Below are 23,231 nucleotides of genomic sequence, written 5' to 3' on the forward strand. Positions count from 1 at the left end.
GTCCTTGCCCCTGCACTGAGTTCTTTTTAATATACACACAAAAAAAATGATTCTTCTAACTTTTCCTCACACAGGGCTTAAAGGAATCTTTGTAGTTGGAGAAATGGTTGTTATTATTCAGGGTTGTTTTTGATCTTAGAAAAAGCTGACAGCATGTCAGGGATTTCATGTAACTTGCTTGATTCCCCACCCCACTTATAGGTAGGTGCCACCTGTTTTTATTGAATTTCATTCCCTTTAATGCCCCACCCCTTTCCAGATTCACGAATGGGCCCAATTCAAAGGGAGCAAGCAATTTGATTTAGCATTTGTTTTCATCTGTTTCTGTTCAGTTGTGTTTTCACTTTATACTTTTATTCTGAGAGCACTGTAAAGTTGTTCCTTGCCAAGCACAAAATGTAATTCTAAGGCTCTTGTTTCTCCTCGATTGAGATTTCTACATGTTAAGTTTTTCTGAATATTGAAAAGAGTAGCAAAAAATTAGTAGCATGTGAAGTAACTATGTTGTGATATGGAGTTTTTTTGGAGTGGTGGTGGGGAGTAAAAAGAGAATAAAGGTAAAGGTTCCCCTCGCACATATGTGCTAGTCGTTCCTGACTCTAGGGGGCGGTGCTTATCTCTGTTTCAAAGCTGAAGAGCCAGCGCTGTATGAAGACGTCTCCGTAGCTGGCATGACTAAATGGCAAAGGCGCACAGAATGCTGTCACCTTTTCACCAAAGTGGTCCCTATTTTTCTACTTGCAATTTTTACATGCTTTCGAACTGCTAGGTTGGCAGAAGCTGGGACAAATAATGGGAGCTCACCCCGTTAGGCGACACTAGGGATTCAAACTGCTGAACTGCCGACCTTTCGACTGACAAGCTCAGCGTCTTAGCCACTGAGCCACCACGTCCCGTAAAAAGAGAGCAAAACAATGTAAAAACAGCTCAAGAATGTTTCACTAGATTGCTCCCAAATCTCCTTTCTTGCCGTTCTTTTAAAAAGAAGCTAATTCAAAAATCAAGAAACATTTTACTGGCCCACAGGAGATGAAGGTTCACCCTCTTCCCATGCATGGAATGACCTTAAGTCATGATAACCTTTTAAAGTCGAAATACTGTGAAGCACAACTTGTGTTTTCTACAGTCACGTTCACAATCCTGTGCATTTAAGGCCAAAATATTTCACAAGTAAGACAACTCCAAACAGATTAGTCAGTAATTATAGTTTAATTGTTATATTGTTATTGTTATTGTCATAGTAGCAAAATTAATGTTTGGTATTAGTGAAGGCAGTACAGTTAGGACAGCAGTGAAATCCAAATCTTTTTACTACTGGTTCTGTGGACGTGGCTTAGTGGGCGTGGTGTGGCTTGGTGGACATGGCAGGGGAAGGATACTGCAAAATCTCCATTCCCACCCCACTCCAAGGGAAGGATACTGCAAAATCCCCATTCCCTCCCCACTCCTGGGGGAAGGAGATTGCAAAATCTCCATCCCCACCCCACTCAGGGGCCAGCCAGAGGTGGTATTGGCCAGTTCTTTGAACTACTCAAAATTTCCACTACCGGTTCTTCAGAACCTGTCAGAACCTGCAGGTTTTCACCCCTGAGTTAGGAACTGATGAGGGGAAAGTGGGTTTGTTAGTTCTTCAATAACAAATTAAATTGTTAGGACAACTCACTGCAATATGTGGATGTCATGTAACCTCTTGGAGAATGAGGAAAAAAGCAACATGAATATTTTCTTAATGAATAAAATGATATATAAGCCAAACGCTTTGGGATGCATTGGTTTTCTGCAACTCAAAACATCAATTTCTATTTCTTTGTTTATGCTACATTACTCTTATGGTAAAGATTAATGAATTATGATTATAAAGATACCACCACAACTAGTTTTACTGCAGTGAATGCTCCAGCATTATTGCATCATTGTGGGCATTGGAAATGTTTTCCATCACTTATTGGTCTTAATAATTGTTAAAAACTATACAGATATTAATTGTGTTCCATCCTAATTAGGCTTCCTATTCAGCTAAGGCGGAATAAGAAAAAAAATGTTCATTTGAAGAATTAGAAGGAATTGAACACACGGAGAGATCCGCTACCAATTATCTTGTTTGAAAAGCTCGGCATTGTGCTCTTTCTCTGTTGGCATTGGCAGAGAGCTAAGGAGTCTATTGAAGTTGAATATCAAAAGAAGGTAAAAAATGTAACGCAGAAGCAATTACCTATAGCACCTCTTCACTTCTCTTGAACAGATGTCGTCAAGTGGAGGCTAGACAGCCATCTCTTGGTGTCCCTGTGTGTCTTTGTGTGCACAAAAAAAACAAAAAAAACCCTACCCTTGAAGCTTCCTGGATGTTTTCACATTGCTGGAGAAGCAGTAAATGACTTCTGTGTAACTAGCAGAAATGGAGTGTATATTAAGGTTTTGCAGTAATTGTTTCATTTATTTCTACAAAGTATTATGATATTGAGCTTGAAATTTTATAACTGCAGAACATTGCTGTTTGCCAGATGTAAAGCCTTGTCGTTTTATAGTTTCACAGCATTGTTCTTGTTTCTACTTTTATACTTCTTGTTTACAATTCTCTATTATGAGAACATCAAACATAGAGTTATTCAGAGTGAAGCCACTGTCTGGAGATGTCAAGCACTAATCCTAGCATACAAGAATGTAATTCTACTGCTGAAGGGTGACCCTATCCTCTAAGACCTACAATGAAAGTTCACATTTGATGTTGCAGAGAAACAAAACTTCTGGAGTTTCCTAAGCTCCTTCCAATGCTATGCCTCAAATTTTAATAGACATTTCAAAGGACTATATAAATTAAAAGAGAATGTTGAAGAAGGCTAGCATACCTTCAGAAATACAAAACTGGCTGCAAACAAAAGAGTTCCTGTTAAGTAAGTTGGAGTAGCTCAAGATGGAATGTTAGGTTGACTATATGTTCGGTGCCTTGGATCCTTGCCATGGATCCCCCCTTGAAAGCTATCTTGTCTTTTTCCTACTGGTGTTTGAAAAATGAGAGCGTAATGGGTGATCTTTGTTAGATCTTCTGCACAGTCTCCATCAGATAGTGTGATGTTGGCTAGCAAAAGGATGTATTTGGATGATTCAGGGATTTTTTCTGGTAGGAGACTAATTACCTTTTTCAGGTAAGAGCCAGTTAGGGCAATGGTAGTGGTAGTGACCTTTGATACTGAGAGCAAAGGGGAATTCAATTATCTTTTCCTTAGAATGATGTGTGAGGATCTCTTGTTCTGTGAGCCTGTGGATATGGGGGTGGGAAGTGCTGGGGCCTTGGGGGAAGTTGGGACAATTCAGAATATTGTAGTGGTGATTGGTATGGAAAGATATGGAGGGAAACTAGGGTGAGGGGTGGGGGCAGGTTGTACCGGTACCATATTCTAGTACCCAGAACTCAATTATATTTTCTGGAGAGCAGGCATTTAGAGATTCTGGCTTTTGGATGCTATTGCTAAATGTCAGCTTGGCTTGTAATAAGGATCAACTATGATTTACTCACAGATGAGAAAGTCAACCTGGTATATATTACTAGGCTCTTCGAAATGAGCCTAGCTCCACTTTTATTATATCTAAAGATGGCCACTCTTAAGGTAACTCCCAAGGAAGGAGAATTAGGATGTCCATTTACAGGAGTGTATGGGAGAATTTACAGAAATAGTATGTGTTACACCTCTATTCTGTAAACTGCATTGGCTGCCAGTTTACTTCTGGATGCAATTTAAGTTTTTGTTTTTTGACCTTTAAAGCCCTACATGGCATGAGTTCAGGTTATATGAGGATTACCTCTTTCCTATAATATCTACCCATCCCCATCGGGTCCAGCAGAAGGGGTATGTTGTGTGTTCCATCTGTTAATATCACTATCAATAGCATTTAGACTTCTATACTGCCCGATAGTGCTTTACAGAACTCTTTGGACAGTTTACAATGTCAGCAAATTTCCCCCAACAATCTGGGTCCAGAAGGATGGAAGGCTGTGTCAACCTTCAGCTGGTCAGGATCGAACACTTGGCAGTGAGCAGAGTCAGCCTGCAATACTGCATTCTAACCACTGCACCACCATGGCTCTAAACTGCTGAAGAGCTTCATTTGATAGGATCCAGATTAAATGCCTCTTTTTGCTGTGGCTCAGCCTCCCCTGATGTTGAGTTTTCCAAACACCTTGGGGATCCCATGGTAAACCTGTACGATGGTTGTATTGTGTTTAGATGAGTATTCTTTTGCAATCTTGTTTTTATTACTTACCTTGTTTTTATTTATTTTTAAAACTGTTTTAATATTGTTCAGCTATAGATTGTATGCCACCAGAGTCACATTCAGTGAGATAGGTAGCTATATAAATGTGCTAAATAAATAAATAAATAAGAAGCTCAAGTCTTCTTCTTTTTAGATGGAGAGGACTTTTAGGATAGAAAAGTAATCAAACTAATTTAAAAACTGCTATTGATTTTAGTGAACGTAAGACATTATTATTGTGAGGGAATGCTTAAGTGCCATTTTTAAGGCAATTAACGTTTATGTGGAATTCAGTTCCCTCTGATTTATTAAGTGGACGGAAATCAACTAGAAGGGTAATTAGGCAAAACTTAAAAAGTGTAAAGAGTTGTAATTTTCAGATCTGTGTGCTCTTACCAAAGCAATTGTTTTTCATTTTAATAATTCCCGGTGCTTATTTGCTTTCCTTCTTCTGACTGCTTGTTCTGCCTCGGTTCATTCATTGTTGCCACAAAACAGCTGTTGAGGATAAATCTTGCAAATCCCACAGATGCGGATGTATAGAGCACCTATTAGAAATAAGAGATGTATGGGTGAAAAGAACCCTTTGGTGCATCAGAGCGTGCACAATGCCAGCTGCCAGAACTCATACCAGGTTCCTGGTTTCTTTGTTTTCAGCATCTAAATATGGCGTGGTTAGAACTGAAACAGTCTTTCGATTTTTTTTCAGCCTGGGAAAAAAAAAATCTCTTATTGTAAACCATCAAGAACTGTTGGAACAAATAAGTTCCATTATTATCTGAAGAGAAGAATAAGCTCGCTTCAGTTGGTGAAATTAAAATGAAATTAAATTCAGTTAGAAAAGCAATGAACTGTGTCCATGAAGGCTTCTGTGTTAGCTGTCTGCCTGCTAAACAAAACATAAAAATATGTCAGAAAGAAGTAATGCCAAATTCTTGAGCTGTATTAAAGGGGATTGTAATACCCTGATTAAACAATCACTCTAATTAAGCAATCTCAGGATAGACAAAAAAAAAAAAGAGATAAGAGTTACTTAGCAAATTATCTCTGCACATATAATGGCACCAATGTATTGCTTAAAACTCACCTAGATTTTGTAGGAGAAAAAAATGAACTTCAACTGGTGCCATTTTTCTCATTCGTTTTAGATGTATGAGTTATGGGGAGGTTAAAGAAATCCATCAGATTAGAGATTTCTTTTCACATGTAGAAGTGGTCAACGGTATTAAATATCTGGGGGTGCAGATAATCTGAATTGGTCTCTCCACATGTCATCCTTAGTGAAACACGCAAACCAGCATCTGCATGTCCTGGCCACTTTTTACAGACGCACAATTGAGAGTGTTTTAACAAATTGCATCACTGTTTGGTTTGGTGGTAGCAGTGCCTCAGATAGAAAGTCCATACAGAGAGTGGTAAGGACAGCTGAGAAGATTATAGGAAGCTCGCTTCCTGTTATTCAGGATACCGCTTATAAGCACTATGTGCTAAGAGCTCAAAGCATTATTAGAGATCCCACATACCCACTTTACTATCTGTTTCTGTTGCTCCCCTGTGGGAGGAAGTTTTGAAGTATTTCTAGCAGGGCTACCTGATTCTGTAACAGCTTTGTCCCTATGCCATCCGTCTGGTAAACTCGCAAGATTTGGTTTTTTTTGCCATGTACATGTATACATCTGGACTAGATTGTGATTTTTCTCTGTGTCATATAATATATGTGCAAAATAATAATAATAATAATAATAATAATAATAATAATAATAATAATAATAATAATAATATATGTGCATATGTGGGTAAATGCACCCACATAATATGCATTTATTTATTTTTATTTTTATTTAAAAAAAATAATCTTTATTAAACATAAAAAGATAAAATATCAAATCAAGTACATACAAAATACATTTATATTCACCCCATAAAATAGAAAAACAATACAAAAAAACAAACAAACTACATATATATATATATATATCTTTTCTTTTCGTAGGTCTTTATGTATATTTCTCTTTAGCCAGGTTCTTCCTATGTAAACCAAGATTTTTATGCAGCCCTAGTTCAGTGAAATCCCAATCCACTAGTTTCTACGCTTTTTTCCCTCCCTGTAAAGGTACAGAAGATTCTAGGCTTTCCTTTACATAGTCTATTTCAATTTCTGTGCAGTGTGTTCATTTTTTTTATGATCAGGAGAGAATTGTCCTCTTCCACATATACATCCATGTACTGGATTTGCCTTGTATTAACTAATGCTCATTTTGGCTTCAGTTTTAACTGGGAAAGTTTTAATTAGAAAATTAATTCAGTTAGGAACGCATCTCCATTTTATCATGTTAATTTTCTTAACTTGGAAAGGTACCATGATTAAATATTTTAAAAATTAATTTTGCCAAATCCTATGTAGTGTAATTTTTTTGGTAAAATTTTGATGATCAACTTTGCTAGCATAATTGATGAAAAAGCATGCAAATTGCATTTTTCAAAATTAATATATTGACTAGGAATTGATAGATCAGTTTGCTGTCCCACTTTCCCATGTATTAATCTAAGTCGGAATCTGAGACAGAAGACGAACAGCTGACAGAGAACTGGAGAGTGGCTCCATTGGCTGTGGAGGAAACTGGAGAAGGGCAAAGTCAGGCTGGGCAGAGCAGGGGAGAGGTAGAACAAGGGAGAGGAGGTTCAGATGAAGACCAAGACCCACCCCCTCCTCATACTAGGGCACACAGGGAAGAACATAGAAGAGAGCAACATGGGTTGCGTGGCTTACCAAGAAGGAAAGGGCCCCGATTCCCCTCACAAGGCACACCTGGGGATGGAGCTTAAAGGAGAGGCAGTTGTGAAGGGCATTTGTCGGGAACAAACACTGAATTCATCTAGTGTTGAGAGTTGTGGCCTGCATTCCTGGCATTCCTCCTGACTCCTGAATTAATGCAGTGCTTCTGTATGCTGATCTTGTCTTGCTGGAATTATTACCATGATTCTTCACTTCTGGGACTCATTATCTTGCCTTGCTGGAGTAATAGATTGCAGTCATTCTGCTTACAGCATTTGGACTAGAGTATCTGCAGCCAGAAACTGCTGCAGGTTTGTGGGAGAGCTTTTCTCCAGGCTGGAGAGTAAACGAGACATTGGGGGCAAAGTTGGTGCCAATAAAGGGACTCATACCGGTTCTCTGGCTGTGTTGCCTTTGTGCCATGCCCCGGGTCATCACATAACCTTTCCCCTCAATCAATACTAACTGAAACCATTCCCAGAGGAAGGAGGAGAATCATCTTAATCAGCACTTCTATGCCTATTCCTGGACCTGGCCCAGAAAGATACATGGTTGTCTGTATCAAAAGCCACTGACAAATAAAGGAGCACAAACCATCTTCTACACGTTTGACCAAATTGCAATCTGGAACAGGTCTATTTAATCCCTTCCAATCAGTGGTGGGTTGCCCCTGGTTCAGATCGGTTCACAAGAACCAGTAGTAAAACTGGCGGGAGGCTGAGTCCACTGACCAGACATCATCATAGGTTATCTGCGCATGCGCAGAAGAGTGCACGCGAGTGGGCAAAATAAGCGCGCGGGCACAGGCGTGATGCGAACCAGTAGTAAAGGTAAGTAGAACCCACCCCTACCTCCAATGGTTCTCATCAATGGCAGACTGCAGTTTCAATCTTTGGAGACAGGATATAGTTATCTACATAGTTTGGTACAAGGACATCTACATGAGGGGATGCAACATCACCTCCTACAAAGCAGGATGCCTCAAACTCCCGAGTCTTCTCAGAATCAATGTTCTTATGCAGCAGATTGAAATCCCCAAGTATTAATAACATCGATGAATCTATTGCTAGCTCAACAACAGCAGGGATGATGCAGGGCAGGGAAAGCCATGCCTAGCTGCAAGATAATTTATTTTATTAAATTCTATTGCATCTGATATTTTCATCCTTGAATATTAATTAGCAAAACAAACCAGATATAAATAGATTCTTGTTCTTTGGTGACTTTAAGCTGTTTGTGAATAGTATATAGATCACTTCAAAAGGATTGCAAGACTAATTCAGCCAACTACCGATCCATACAAATCACTAAATCAGTGCTTCTCAATTTTGGCAATGTTAAGATAGATGAACTTCAGCTTCCAGTATTCTCCAGTCAGATGGGAATTGAAGTCCACCCATCTTAAAGTTGCCAAGGTTGGGAAACACTGCATTAAGGTTTATCTGAGGCATTTTTTAATAGAAACTCAGAGACTGGCTGGAACACAAAGGTCTACTTGCAGAGGAATAAGTTGGCTGCAGGGAAAGCTGCTTTACAATCAATCAGTGTCTCATACATCAATTTCTCATTGAGAAATACGACTTCCAGAGTACATATATCTCTACCCAGCCTTTACTGACCTTAAGGCAGCATTCAGCGCCATCTCCCAGACTAGACTATGGACAAGGTAAACAACACTACTATTGATTGCCAACCATTATTCCTCATCTGAGCATTACTTGAGAAAGCATCATTAGAGTACCATGTAGTCTCCAAGGGCACTTAACAGCAGCTTTTGTAATAATCCAGGCTGGTGAACAAGGCTATTTATTACCACCATAGAAATTATTCATTTTCTATATAAATGAAGCGCTAAACTGGTTTAACTCAACCAAATTACTACTCTCACAACATGATAGGATGATTGTTTTTTTAAATGACAAATAAATAAAAATATTGCTATCCCGCTCTATGAAACGAATGTAGTCATCCTTTCTAAGGTTCCTTATAGGACTTAAACAAAGCCTCAGGAATTTTTGCACGGCACTGTGAAGAGGACCAATTGTAAATTAATTATGCTAAAATTAAAATCATGGTATCTGCTAATAGTTCCCAAACGTTTTCCTGTCTTTCTTGTAACAGTGATGACATGGAACAGGTGTTGTATTGAAAGTATATGGCAGAGGTCTTCCACGCTAAAGACGATAAAATGATTGGTGGTAGTTATGCAACTCAGAATGTGCCCAAATATGCCACAGTTTATGAAACATTCTGTTGCATAAGTAAGTGAGGGCAATATGTACCCACAGCTATTTAGTTAATTGAAGTCAAGCCCTCAATACAATTACTATACGGTGCGTGGCTCAGATTATCTCTCAAGCTTGCACTGGTGCAATGTGTTCAATCCAAATCCCCAAGAACAACCTTCCACTATGCATCTAATTCAACCTTATAAATGGAAACAAGGTTCTTGATCAGGGATGGACTTCAAAAATTTTAGCAAGGGGTTCTCTGCCCGGTTGCTGGGAGGGCGTGAACATGGTGGGTGTGGCCTAGTCAATTTCCTGCACCATGACGGGAGGGCATTTTTGCCCTCCCCGGGCTCCAGAGGCTTTCCTCGAGCATCCTGGAGGGCAAAAATGGCCTCCCCAGGCACCAGAGGCCCTCTGGAGGCCAGAAATGGGGCTATTTCTGGCCTTCCTGAACTTCCGGTAGGCCTGGTTTTTGCCCTCCCCAAGCCTCCGTGCGTGCCTGCACTTACTTGTATCCAAAACAGGCCGCGTGGGGACCCCTGGTAGGAGTGGGGCGGGCAGGGTGGGACCAGCCAGGAGTGGGATTTGGGGGTCCTCTGAACTGCACAGAATCTTAGCTAGAGGTTCTCCCGAACCCCTGCAAACCCCCAGCAGCCCACCCCTAATCTTGATAGTGGAGTCCTATAGTACAAGACTCACTCTCCTTCCTATAGTTTATCCCCTTAACATTGAGGATGGGATTTCAAATTACATGCAAACAGGTAGAGTTATAGGATATTTTCATTTCTAGGGCTTTCATCTTCTGGTTTACTCTCTATGGCCTTCAAGCAAGCAACAGTGATACTCAGAAGTTGCCTGCATGATATAGAACATCAAACTCTTATGTAGTCATTAGCCTCCAGGTCTGCACAGCTGAGAGTTTGAAATATGTTCTGGTACCAGTGATGGTTTGCTCCTGGTTCTGTCCGGTTCTTGAGAACCAGTAGTAAAAGCGGTGGGAGGCGACACCCACCTGCCCTGATGTCATATTTGGTGATCTACGCATATGCAGAAGCTTCTGCGCATGTGCAGAAGCACGCATGCGCTCCCATTGCAAACCAGTAGTAAGGATAAGTAGAACCCACCCCTGCTTGGTACCAATGGCATCTCATGCAAATGGATATCCCAAGGCATCACCTTAGTTTGATGTAGTGTCCTTCCTTCCTTTAGTGCTACTAAAAGTAAATACAATAATATACTGTGGCTGAATGAATCCCTATGGGTATATATGGGTGGAATCTATTGAGCATCTATTGAGCATATTCTTCTGTTATCATTAACAGAGAACCACTCAGAACCTTAATTATTCCAATTCTGAAGAATAATTCAACATTAACTACCCAGTTCTTGCTACAGCAATTCTTGCTATCCGACACCATCCCTGCGAAAACATAACAGACCCGATCCTATATGGCTCCTATATGGCTGCATATAAAATTACCTAAAGGCAACTGAACCTCATCTGTAACATACCGCTTACTCCTAGCACTAAAAATAAGACTGATCTTTTTATTAGCCCCAACTGCTCATATTTTAAGTGAAACTGTTTTATACGTATGCCCTGTCATTTATTTTAATCCTTTCAGTTTTATCCTTAGGCCAACTATGAAGTGAAGCATTTTATCTTTGAAATTCTTTTAGTTAAAATCACTGTTTTATCCTGTCACTTAATTTTAATCGTTTTAGGCTCATCTTTAGACTTACTGCTTTATTTGCTTTTTGCTGGGTAACAGCCGCAATATAGATGGATTTTATAGATCTCCCAAGTTCTCAAAAATGGATGAAATTCAAATGTTGCCCTTGAGTTCATTCATGTGCTGGTTTTTATCTAGATTTCCAAAGAGGTTCAGTCATATTTCCATATGTGAAGATGGCAGATCGATATAATTTTCTTCCGTTTTTCAGGCTGCCTGGCATGCATTTGAGGAAGAGGACAAATTGTTCAGTTGTATTTGCCAGTAGAAGCTGTCACACAGCCATAGTTTCTGGTATAATAGCTACTTTTGCTAGAGCAATGACAAGGAAATTCACTTTTCAAGTGTTCAGTTTATCCACCGACTTCATTTCTTTAGCTAATACTACAGAAGACTGCAATGAAACTTATCTTCTTCCATGTTTCTTTCAGAATAAATGTCAAAGAGCCTCCCACTAGTTCATGATCTTTCTCTGAATGGCCAATTTGTCTGGCTAGTTTTAGTTTGTATAGACATTATACAAACTAAATCTAGACATTATACAAACTAAAGCTAGACATTATACAAACTGAAGCTATATAAAACCAAAATAATTTGGTTTTAGTTACCAAATTTGAGAATAGTGATGTCCCTTGAAAGATGGGAACATAATTATGCTTTCAATTAGTATTTGAAAATTTAGTACACTATATTGTCAACTTTAACAAATTAAAGGTTTGGAAATTTAACCCAAGCTTTAAAATGGAGAGAAGAAGGATCTGTATTGCATTGTGTTTCAGGTAATAAAACTTCTGACAGTGGTGAGCTGATTCATAACATTCCAAGTATTTGGGGAATAGAACTGTCAGAATGTTTGCAATCCGGCTTCTACGCAAGAAGAAAATTGTCAGTCTGACTGTGTTTAAGACATCAAACATGTTTAAGAGTGGATCAGCTTTGTGGAGCAGGCAGATCTAGAAGACAGTCTTGGAGGAGTAGGGAAATGAAGGGGAAAGAGAACATGGAAGGATGGGGAATGAAAGAAGATTACAGACTAGACCAGGGGTCTCCATCCTTGGCCACTATAAGCCTGGCGGACTTCAACTCCCAGAATTCCCCAGCCAGCTTTGCTGGGGAATTCTGGAAGTTGAAGTTTGCCAGGTTTAAAGTGACCGAGGTTGGAGACCCCTGGACTAGACCGCAGGCTTAAGAAAAGTAAGGAAATGAAGAATGTCACTAAAGAAGAACTTGTGTGGATGAGATAAGGAACTGAAGAGGATGTACAGAAATAACTCTGCCGTAGAAATGAAGTAAATAAACGCAGTAGGTTAAAAGTAAATAAATTCCAGAGCTCCTAAAACTCAGGCTGTACTATAGTATGGCAAGAAACAGAGGATATCTATAGTGAACATTTTCATTTAATGAAAATCAGAAAACCGCCCAAGGATCCAGTAATATAGAGAAGAATACCCAAAGAAGCAGGAATGCAAAATTTCACGTACTAGGATGTATTGATTTGATTACATTTATAGACCATCTATATCACATTAATCCTATACAATAATAAGATCCAAAACACAGCAATTATTGACTTGAAGCTTAAAGCCTGGATAGCTCTGCAGACAAGGCACTGTAATTTAACACCAGCTGTCTGCAATTAAAGTAAGTTCGAATCTTGCCAGGCTCAAGGTTGACTCAGCCTTCCATCCTTTCTAAGGTAGGTAAATTGAGGACCCAGTTTGTGGGGGCAATAAGCTGACTTTGTATAAAATATACAAAAGTATGAAGGCTATTGCTTAACGCACTGTAAGCTGCCCTGAGTCTCCGGAGAAGGGCGGCATATAAATCAAATTTTAAAAAAAACCAATCAATAAAGGTAATGTGACCTGATCTATACCTCTCGCTAGGTCTGGTATCAGTATGTTTGGGGCAGACTGTAACACCCTTTTACTGATATTAAATTTAAGCTTGTTTCTGTTTATTTAGACCTCTCCCAGTGGCTTCATATAGAGTTTTAATAGCAGCTGAAAGAGAGAGAGAAAAACCATATGGCATCCCTATAATTTCACTCTAGGAATCGAATAAAGGTCATCTTTAAATTGGCAAAGGTGGTATGAGATATGAGATATTCCTCTTGGCTGGTTGGAATATTTTCCACCAAATGGTATAATGTGATCAAAGTCTTAACTTTTTACCCTGGAAGACAGCTTGATCCTCAGACAGCACCTTCTGTTGTCTAGCCAAATAAATACATTAAAAAAAAAAGATGTCTAGCAAACTGTTTAATGGTCTTCTTGGTTGGCTGATAACTGGCATATAATTGTATAAGTATAGAAGTATAATTGGGTTAGGTTAAGAAGATCAGGGCAAGAACCTAGCAGTCTCTATTAGATTTCAAAAGTTCCATTAGAGTTGCTTTACCACTTTTAAGTAAGAAGAGACTAATTGGGGAGAGCATCTAAAATTGTGGGCAGAAGTGTAAGGTCACTTGGGTTGGTACTAAAAGGGTTGTAAATGTATTTGTGCCATTTCTTAGGTGGAATTAAGCACCCTATTCCAGAAACACTTAGGGGAGCTGGATTGACATGAAGAATCCCAAAAGGAATTGCTTTAATCTTTGATAGCTTGTGCCAAGTTCTGCCAATCGGCCTATTTCTCCCTGCACCGCCCCCCCCCATTTCAGGTCCCTACAAACTGCTGTCAATTTTTATCTATTATATTCAGAGTGATAAATTTAGTGGTGTTCATTCTTAAAGTACAGTAATAAGTCTTCCTGATTAGAGTTAAGCAGTATTTAATTATGTATGCAAATAATTATATAAACATACATGTAAGGCAAGTTCCTAGACATAGTGTATTATTATACAGTTAAACGATATACATAGTAATAGGGAAGTTTAAAATTAACATACTACTGAAGTGTTATTGATATGATAATTACTTGGTGATTATTTTAAAATTAACTTAAATTACAAAGAACGGTGGGTATAATTTACTAGTTAGGCAGACATATTATAATGATGGATGTCTTAAAATATATCCAGATGACTACTGTCTGAGATCATAATTCCATTTTTTTTTAAAAAAAAGTTCATTTGCCTGTTGAAACACAGAAAAAGGAAATGCTAATGAATTTTCTTTCTTGAAATAGATTTTGTTTGATAAAAAACATCAATGGGATCCCTAGAAGAATGATAGCTTGACAGATTGTATTATTCTTTTTTCTGTCTTCAAAGAGCATCTTGGAAGGATAGCCATTCTGAATTAAGATCGGATGTACTCTAAGTATGCTAAATGAAACTTCTTCCCCAGCTAGCTTAGTTCAATGAGAGAAGTGATTTATAAGCAACAACTGCAAAAAATATACATTCTTTCTGCTACCGGTCCATTTGCAAAAGAGATTTTTAAGAAAGGTATGTTTAATTTTATGGCAATATGACTTTATTTTAACTTAGTGGTTTGTTTTTCATTTTAATGTGAGGATTAGAAAATAGTGTTTGACAGGAAAATGTGAAAAACTGTGTATTTAGCTTTGGAAATATTATTTCATTTTGGCTTGCTTAAATAGCAGGAAAGAGCTAAGTAGCAAAGTACTTTTCATTTTAAGATACTGTACATATTTAATGTAAGAAAAAAGGCTCCATACATATGATTTACAGCTAAGTCTTTGTCCAATATTGAGATATTTTCCCATTTTCAGAAGTTCTGTTCAATGTCAAAGGTTTATGAATTAGCATATGGAACTTTGCTTTCCATTTTAAGGCAAAGGACAAAAAATGGTGTTGGATGGGAAAATGTGAACAATGTGTATTTCATTCTATCAGTTTTACTATTGATGAAGTACATTTTATTGAACAATGTCTTTTGATTACTAATTTGGGAACATTTAATTGTATACTCTGACCCCATACCCCTGATACTCTGCTAGCATGTTAAAAGCATATTAAGACTATAGAAGCATGAAAATAGAAATACCCTAAGATAGAAGTTAAGAGGCAGAAGTTTAAATTAGGAAGTTTGTGATATGAGTTCATTGTGAGATATGAGATATTATCTTGCTTGTATTTGTATGTATTGTATGTATTTGTACGTATATATTTGCTTGTATTGTATTGTAGATTACAGTCTAGGAAGGCTTGTAAACCTTTCTCATCTCAGTTCTCTACCATCTTCAGTATGACTTAAGAGTTTGTCACAATTATTTTATTCATTCCTATTTTATTGTGTTGCTAGCTGACTGGATCGACGATGAGTTGAATAAATAAACATAGGAAGAGACAAATCTTATTTTACTGTTTAGTTTTATGCATATACCTTATATTTTATTTTATTGACCCACTACATGACTGCATCTCCTGGTAAGAGGCTGGAAATGCTCAGGGTTATAACTCCCTCTGTCTCTCTTCTCACAATTTATTTTATACAGCATAAAATAACTGTTAAACTAGAGCTTGGTGCAAAATAAAACAAAAGAAAGAAAATTATGCCTTTGAATGTTGGCAGTATGATTGGGGAGAACAAAAATTCATGTCAGTAAGCCACATGGATTGTGTGTGAACTTTTCTCGCTGTATATTGTTATGTGTTACATATTTTATTTCATCTATTTATATTTGCCTTTTGGCTAAAGCGTGTGAGCCAATTAACAATATTATAACCATGGGTGGGTTTCATTTACCTTTACTACTGGTTCGCAGCGGGATTGAGCGCACATGCGCAAATCACCAATGATGACATCGTGCTGGGTGGGCGGAGCCTCCCGCCAGTTTTACTACCGGATCTATAGAACCGGAGCAACCCACCACTGGTTATAACAGAAAATAAATAACATTAATGAAACTGTATAAAACTCCCAGTAAGTATTTAAATGGTCAAAAGAAATGGCAACCAGATTAAAAATGTTATTAAAATAATATTGCAGTAAAGGGTGCCTGATAAGTTTAGATTTTTTTTTTAAGATTTTTTTATCCATTGGGTGAAGGGTACAAAATTCTGGAAAGAGTAAATTTCAGAGCCAATACTAAGACTTTCTTCACATTCATTTCTGATGATTTTGGAGCCAAGGAAAGAGTCTCTGAAAAACTTTGACACCTGGACAAAGTTTTCCCTAAGTCAAAATAAACATTGTACATTATACCTGAAAATAAACTACAAGACAGAAATGGTGCTGTTTCCTAGGTTGTTAATAGGAGTCCATCCAAATTATACATGAAACCTGATTTGAAAACTCGCAAATATTATGTGAAATACAAAATATTATTATAATCTTTTGGATCCCTGGTTAAATCTGCTCCATTTGCCTGAATGCTTTAATAGCGATATTCTGTTCAAAAGAGAACTGCAGTTCATTTACCTAGATTTAAAAACAAGGACAGTTTTTTCCCCGAATGCCATCACTCTGCTAAACAACTAATTCCCACAACAATGTCAAATTATTTACTAAGACTGTATTACTATTATTATTCTCATCCTTCCTAGTAGCTATCTCTTCCCACTTATTATCCCAGAGCTATAATTGCACTCAACAATGAACTAAAGGGCCACCATCAGTGAGCTGTTGGACAGCATTACTTGGTCTGTTGTGTGGATGTTTGGGTGGTTTAGGGGTGGGAATTGTGGTGAGTGGGAGTGTGTTTGGGGATTGTTATGTGTGTTGGACCTGGTCTTTGGGTGTTAAGTGAATTTCATTGTATGGGTATACTGTACCCATACAGTACACACATACAGTGTATACACGTACAATGACAATAAAGTTATTTATTTATTATGTTGCTTGTATCTTTACAATTTATATTGTTTTATTTGTACAATTTGATGGTTTATTAGTAACCTATGACTATCACTAAGTGTTGTATGTTATGATTCTTATTTTATTTTTCTTTATGTACACTGAGAGTGTATGCACCAAAGACAAATTCCTTATGTGTTCAATCACACTTGCTGCTAAATAATTCTATTGTCAGCTTTGGAAGCCATATTAGCTTCTATTCTATTCTTAATTTATTCTGAGACAGTTCCTTACTTCTTTGCTGTGTTTCTCAGTTTTGTTTTAATGGATGCTGTTATAATGCAATAGGAAGGCAAATAAGTTTTTAAACGAATGTACCATAAATATGAATTATGTCTACTGAGGTCTGTGGTATGTTTTAGTGGCCTTGTCTCCAGTAGCAACTTCTTATATAGGCGCCATTGATAAAAATGGCTGATATGTAAGATAAACTGGATTGCTTGCTCATCTTTGCCCTATATGCCTCATAAAAGCAATCTATATTTAATGATGGGCACATTGTTGCCCTCCTAGGTCAAGGAGTGAATACTAAAGTCCCAATAGAGCCTATATTATTGGCACAATGAATCAAATCTGCATTTACCCTCCTCCATTACAAGTCTATGAAATAATCCCCACTGTGGTGTACGCGGGATCAATTCCATCCCAAAATTTCTGCTGAGGGAATGTCTAACTTGACCTGATCAAACATTAGAATGGTCATTTTCCTCAGTTTTTGGAAAACATAATGACATAATCATTCTTGTCCCCTTAAGATGCATAGAGAAGTAAGTCATGAACTTCTCAGATATGCTAGTACTGTATATACTCGGAGCCCTAGATAATCCTTTTAAAACAAGATTAGATTGAGGCATGACCGATCTGTTGCTCTCAATAACCCCCGTTGGGTTTTCCCCTCCCTTCATATCCCTTCATTCTGTGTGTCATGATATCTGAGGATAGGGCCTGTTTCATTACTGATATCGGTAAGCTGCTATGAAAAGCTTTGTGGCTAAAGAGAGGGATGGATTGGTCTTACCTCTTCGCAGGTAATGGTGGGTGACATGGTTAATTACCATAACTGCATTGTCTAGTCTTGAAATTCTGCAAGTTTTAGACACACTATTTCCAAAAAGCAAGACTGCCTTTACTTTTATAAAACTCTCAAACCATATTTGCACAAATTCAGTTTATATTTTGAACTGATACCATAAGCTGCGATCACAAAATATCTTGCGGTTTGATACGTACTTCAGGACCCGGCGTGGTGAACTCTGTCAATTCACACCTTTTTTTAAAAAAAAAACAGCTGTAATAGAAATGGTTCGGAGAGATGTCTTCAGATTTTTCCTTTCTTTTCTTTATCATAGCCATCTGCTGAATTAAATAGATTAAACATTAATTAAAGAACAAGACATTTCTTTATGCCGCTTTGAAGCATATTTCCTAAATAAATATTGGAAGCTTTTGAAAAAAAAGCAAACGAAACATATTTGATTGGCTAGTCAACTGCTTTTGCCTGAAGTGTCTTCATGCTAAAAATAGTGCTTCATTGCAGTGGAGAAAGTGTTATTGGTTATTATAGTTTGAGAGAAAGCAAGAAGGTTTATGCGGGTCGTCTACATGAGCTGAATTATTAAGCATATATGATATCATTTTATGACCGACAGAGTGTGTGTGTGAATGAGTATTTACAGATGCTACACAGTATATAGAGCAGGAGTGGCCCGCAGACCGGATGCGTCATGTGCTGGCCACGCCCACGCCAGGTTTAGCGAAGGGGGAAAAAGTCATGATACATCACGTGACGCCACCATGACAACGTGAGTTTGACACCCCTGATATAGAGCATCAACAATGCCTTAATATAATAATTATTTTCAGTTGAATAACATTAAGTGACAATCTTCAAGAGCTGAATTATAATCAGCACCTTTCATAGATTAACAGCTGCTCGATGGGAACTCTTGCAATGTTTTGCAATGTCAGAGCGCCGTGGGAATGGAGGAGCAGCTGGAGATGAAGTTAATTTTCCCTCCAGTATTTTCCCTTCCTGGAACTGGAGTGAAACCCACATAGGAAAAACCCAAACTGTGATTCTTCCTAACCTTGTTTGTTTCTTCCTTGTTTGTTTGTTTGTTTTTGTTTAATCTGCATTTAAAAAGCAACAAGTTTAATTCATATAACCTGAACTAATTCATAGATTGAAATGCAATTATACTTCAGTTCATGCTTGCCTCAAAATTTTAGTCAGCAATTGACACCCCTGATATAGAGCATGCCTTAATATAATAATTATTTTCAGTTGTGTAAGTTTCAGTTCTGAGCTCAGAAATGTATAAACAGGATGTCTATTAGCTGAAAACATGTAAAGTGAAAGTTAATTTCAATGGAGGCTTCTGTGCATTAAACATGCAGAAAAAGTGGTGGAACACTTATGCAAAAATTACAGAGAAATAGACTCATCTTCCCTATGACTCCGTGGCTTCCAGCATTCCCTTTAGGCAAGGGGGTGTGTCACAATAATTCCTGCAGTGCTTGGATGACCACCAGGTGTTCATGCATATGTGATTTTTATCATCAAGTTGTTAGAATATATATCTGTTATTCAGACAGTGCATCATTAAAGAATTATTGGAATAAATATGCAAGGGTGATGCCAGTATTAAAGCCAGCCAAGATGCCAAAAACCTGATGATGGTTAGATAACAATTCAGGGTAGGTTTAACCATTTATGTCAGGGGAAGGTTGTTAGGATATGGTTTGAGCCTAACAAGTTGTCCAGGCAATATATGTGTTCTGTGACTTTAATATGAATATGTATTGTGTGACTTTAAAGTTTTACTGCTGATTCATTGTAATGCTGAGTCATGCTGTAATTAGATAATCACTGGTTGTAAACGTATTTAAGAAAGGTACTGTAAAGTATTCAGTTGATGATAAGTTACCATTGTGTGTGGAGTTGCTACCATTGTGCTATCATCGGTTGGATGGATCTGCTACCATCGTGGTTTGTGAACCAGAGTGAGTTATTCTAACCAACTACTGTTTGTGTGGTAAGAAGCTTTTTGTATCACTGGACTGATTTAACTGGCAAAGACTTGGATTGATTTAAAGACTATGAGATTGTTTTTTTACTATAAAGTAAACTTTTGATAAACCAGTTTGCACATCTCTTATTCATTGCTCTCAGCAACGTTTCTCTGTGCTCTACACTCTGCTGGTTGGTAACACAACAACAATATCCTTAACAAAGGTAAAAGAGATGATCAACTGGCCCAAGAGTATAATCTCTAAAGTTTGGGATATGCAACTTTTTTGAGAAGAGGACTCTTCTTAGCCTTTGAATGCCATGGGTTGGATAAGAATGAAACTCAACTTACACATCAAATTAAAAGTAAATACTAGGACTATACAGGACTACTTGAAGGAGTACTTTGTAGTTGCTTTGCTTTCATTAGAAGAAGCTATCTATGCACATACAGATAGTCCTCATTTAGCAACCATAATTGGGACCAGCATCTTCATTGTTAAGCAAAGTGGTTGTTAAGTGAAACCATAACTCTGCTTATTAATTTTCTTCTTGCTTTAGAGGTAGTCCTTGACTTACATCTAGTTGTTTAATGACTATTCAAAGTTATAGCAGCCTTATACAAGGTGCTTTGTGGCCCATTAAGTGCTTCTTGATGTCATAAAATGTTGGGCTGCTCCTTCTACAATCATCTCACAGCATCTTGGAGTGGGGGAGGCTGGTATTTATGAATGGTGGCCAAGTTGCCCTGCGATGATGTGAACACCATTTGCAATCTTCTCTGCTGGCTTCCTCAGAAAGTCAATGAACTTGCAACTGAAGGGGATGGAAGAGAACTGGAACCCTCCTAGGGATTGCAGGAACAGAGCTGAAATCCTGAAGGACTTCTTCCGAAGGACTTGTTTTGCAACTAATTGGGACTCAGCTGGGAATGAACGTAATTCTCGGCTGTTACAATAAAATAGGTTTGTTTGGGACTAATTGTGTATTGTAATGACACAGTAAGCCTAGGTCACAACAGAGAACTTCCTTTCTGTTCCACCTACTAGCCTGCGCTGCTAATCCCTCCTGTATCCAAACACCCTACCTGACCGTTAATGCAAGAGGACAGGGCAAGTGGATTAATCAGTGAACTGGCTATCCTTATTTGGTTCTCTGAATGCAGAAATTGTTTTATTTCTTTATATGTATCCTTTAATCTTTTGTACCAACACAAACACACTAGCTGTGCTATAAGCCAAGGTCCATCTTATTGTACCCTACACGTTACTTTGCAAAGAAACTTTTATTTTTTTGCTGTAATGGAAGGAAAAAGAACATAAGAAGCTTTAACTAGTCCGTCTATTGATTGATTGATTGATTGGTTCGATTTATATGTCGCCCTTTTCCGGAGACTCCGGGCGGCTTACAATGCGTTAAGCAAGAGCCTTCATACTTTTGCATATACCTGCTTAGTAGGGCTTTGCCCCCCCCCCCAGCGGTGTTCTTTTTATACAAAGTCAGCTTATTGCCCCCACAAACCGGGTCCTCATTTTACTACCTCGAAAGGATGGAAGGCTGAGTCAACCTTGAGCCTGGTGAGATTTGAACTTGCAGTAATTGCAGGCAGCTGGTGTTACTTTCTAACTTTAGAGGTGATTAGAGCCGCGGTGGTGCAGTGGTTAGAGTGCAGTACTGCAGGCTACTTCTGGTGATCACCAGCTGCCAGCAGTTTGGCAGATCGAATCTCACCAGGCTGAAGGTTGATTCAGCCTTCCATCATTCTGAGGTCGGTAAAATGAGAACCCAGATTGTTGGGGGCAAGATGCTGACTCTGTAAATGGCTTAGAGAGCACTATGAAGTGGTATATAAATCTAAGTGCTATTGCTATTTACATGAGGGAAGCACTATATGTGTTCTCTGGTATTCACATAATTATTTAAGTGTTAATAAATATTTCTAGGCGTCATTGAACCTCTGTATATGATGGTGTTATAAAGTAATAAAGCTGACTAATAAAGCTTTTAATAGATGTATATAATTCTTAAGCTTTTATAGTCAGACTCCCTTTATGAGTGAGATGGGCTGTTTGAAAAGGTGAAAAATAAACTAAAGCAAATAAATAGCCATGGCATTGGTTCTTACTACCAGAAATGCTTAATTGATTAGTAACATTCAAAACATTCTGACGTGGAATTCAAAATTTAATAATGACTAGATGATATGCATATACAGGTAGTCCTTGACTTACAACATTCATTTAGTGAACGTTCAAAGTTAAAACGGCAGAGAAAAAATGACTTATGACCGTTTTTCACACTTACGTCCATTGCAGTATCCCCAGGGTCACGTGATCAAAATGCAGACACTGACTCATATTTATGACGGTTGCAGTGCCCTGAGGTCATGTGACCATCTTTTTCAACCTTCTTATGAGCAAAGTCAACGGGGAAGCCAGATTCACTTAACAACCTTGTTAAGGTTCACTTAACAAGATTCACTTAACAACCTTGTTACTAACAATTGCAGGGATTCATTTAGCAATTGTGGCAAGAAGCGTTGAAAAATGGGTCAAATTCACTTAACTAATGTCTCAGCCTGTATTTTAACTTTATTTAACTTTTTTGATAATGTAGGTTTCTGGGAAATGTTACTGAAACAAGCAAGAGCATTTACTATCTATTTTGGCTTCTCAGATGAGATTCCAGCTTTCCTGAAAATATGCTGTAACATCTTCCAGCTTCTATAGACTTGTTTTAATCATGGGAATGGGATGGATGGATAAATGGAGGGAGGGACAGACAGACAACTAGATTAAAAAAAAACCACCATAAGACAAATGGGTTCCCAGTTTCCGGAATGATAGAACCAATATGGAAGAGTTGTTCCCCTTCATATGGGAAGGCCTGGCCAAGAAGAACTTTCTTTCAGATTCATGGAGGCTTGGAAGGATTTTCTTTTCTTTCTTTCTGTCTTTGACCTTCCTTCCCAAGTACAGCAGAAGTTCCTGTTGGCTCCAGGTTTTGAAATTATCCTTAAAATGTATGTATGAGGGAGTGGTGAAATCTAAAATTTGTTACTACCGGTTCTGTGGGCGTGGCTTGTGGGGGTAATATGACTGGGTGGGCGTGGCCATTTTTTAAAAAAACTTTTAAAACCATTTTTTCTACAACCTCTTCGAAGAGGTTGTAAAAAAATGCTTTCAAAAGGCTCTGATGATCCCAGCTTTGATCGTCAGAAGCATTTAAAAGAAAAAAATCCTTTTTTTCTTTTAAATGCGTCTGACAATCAGGCAATTCAGCTTGGATTGTCAGAGGCATTTAAAAGAAAAAAAGCCTCCGATGATCGTGCGGCTCAGCTGGGCATGGGGGGGCGGGGGCAGGGATTTTTGCTACCGGTTCTTCGAACCACCCGCCTCCATCGCTACCGGATTGGGTGATCCGGTCCGAACTGGGAGCATTTCACCCCTGGTGTGAGGGCACAC

General features: G+C 38.2%; 1 protein-coding gene across 2 annotated transcripts in view; it reads left to right on the top strand.

Moving 5' to 3' along the window:
• The window catches only part of PRKG1 (protein kinase cGMP-dependent 1), an 884,536-nt gene that overhangs the window by 390,812 nt on the left and 470,493 nt on the right, over nucleotides 1-23,231 (top strand). The window lies entirely within an intron of this gene.

Source organism: Pituophis catenifer, unplaced genomic scaffold, assembly GCF_029215685.1.
Source record: "Pituophis catenifer annectens isolate HBS135680 unplaced genomic scaffold, rPitCat1.0.hap2 SCAF_6, whole genome shotgun sequence".
Classification (NCBI taxonomy): Eukaryota; Metazoa; Chordata; class Lepidosauria; order Squamata; family Colubridae; genus Pituophis; species Pituophis catenifer.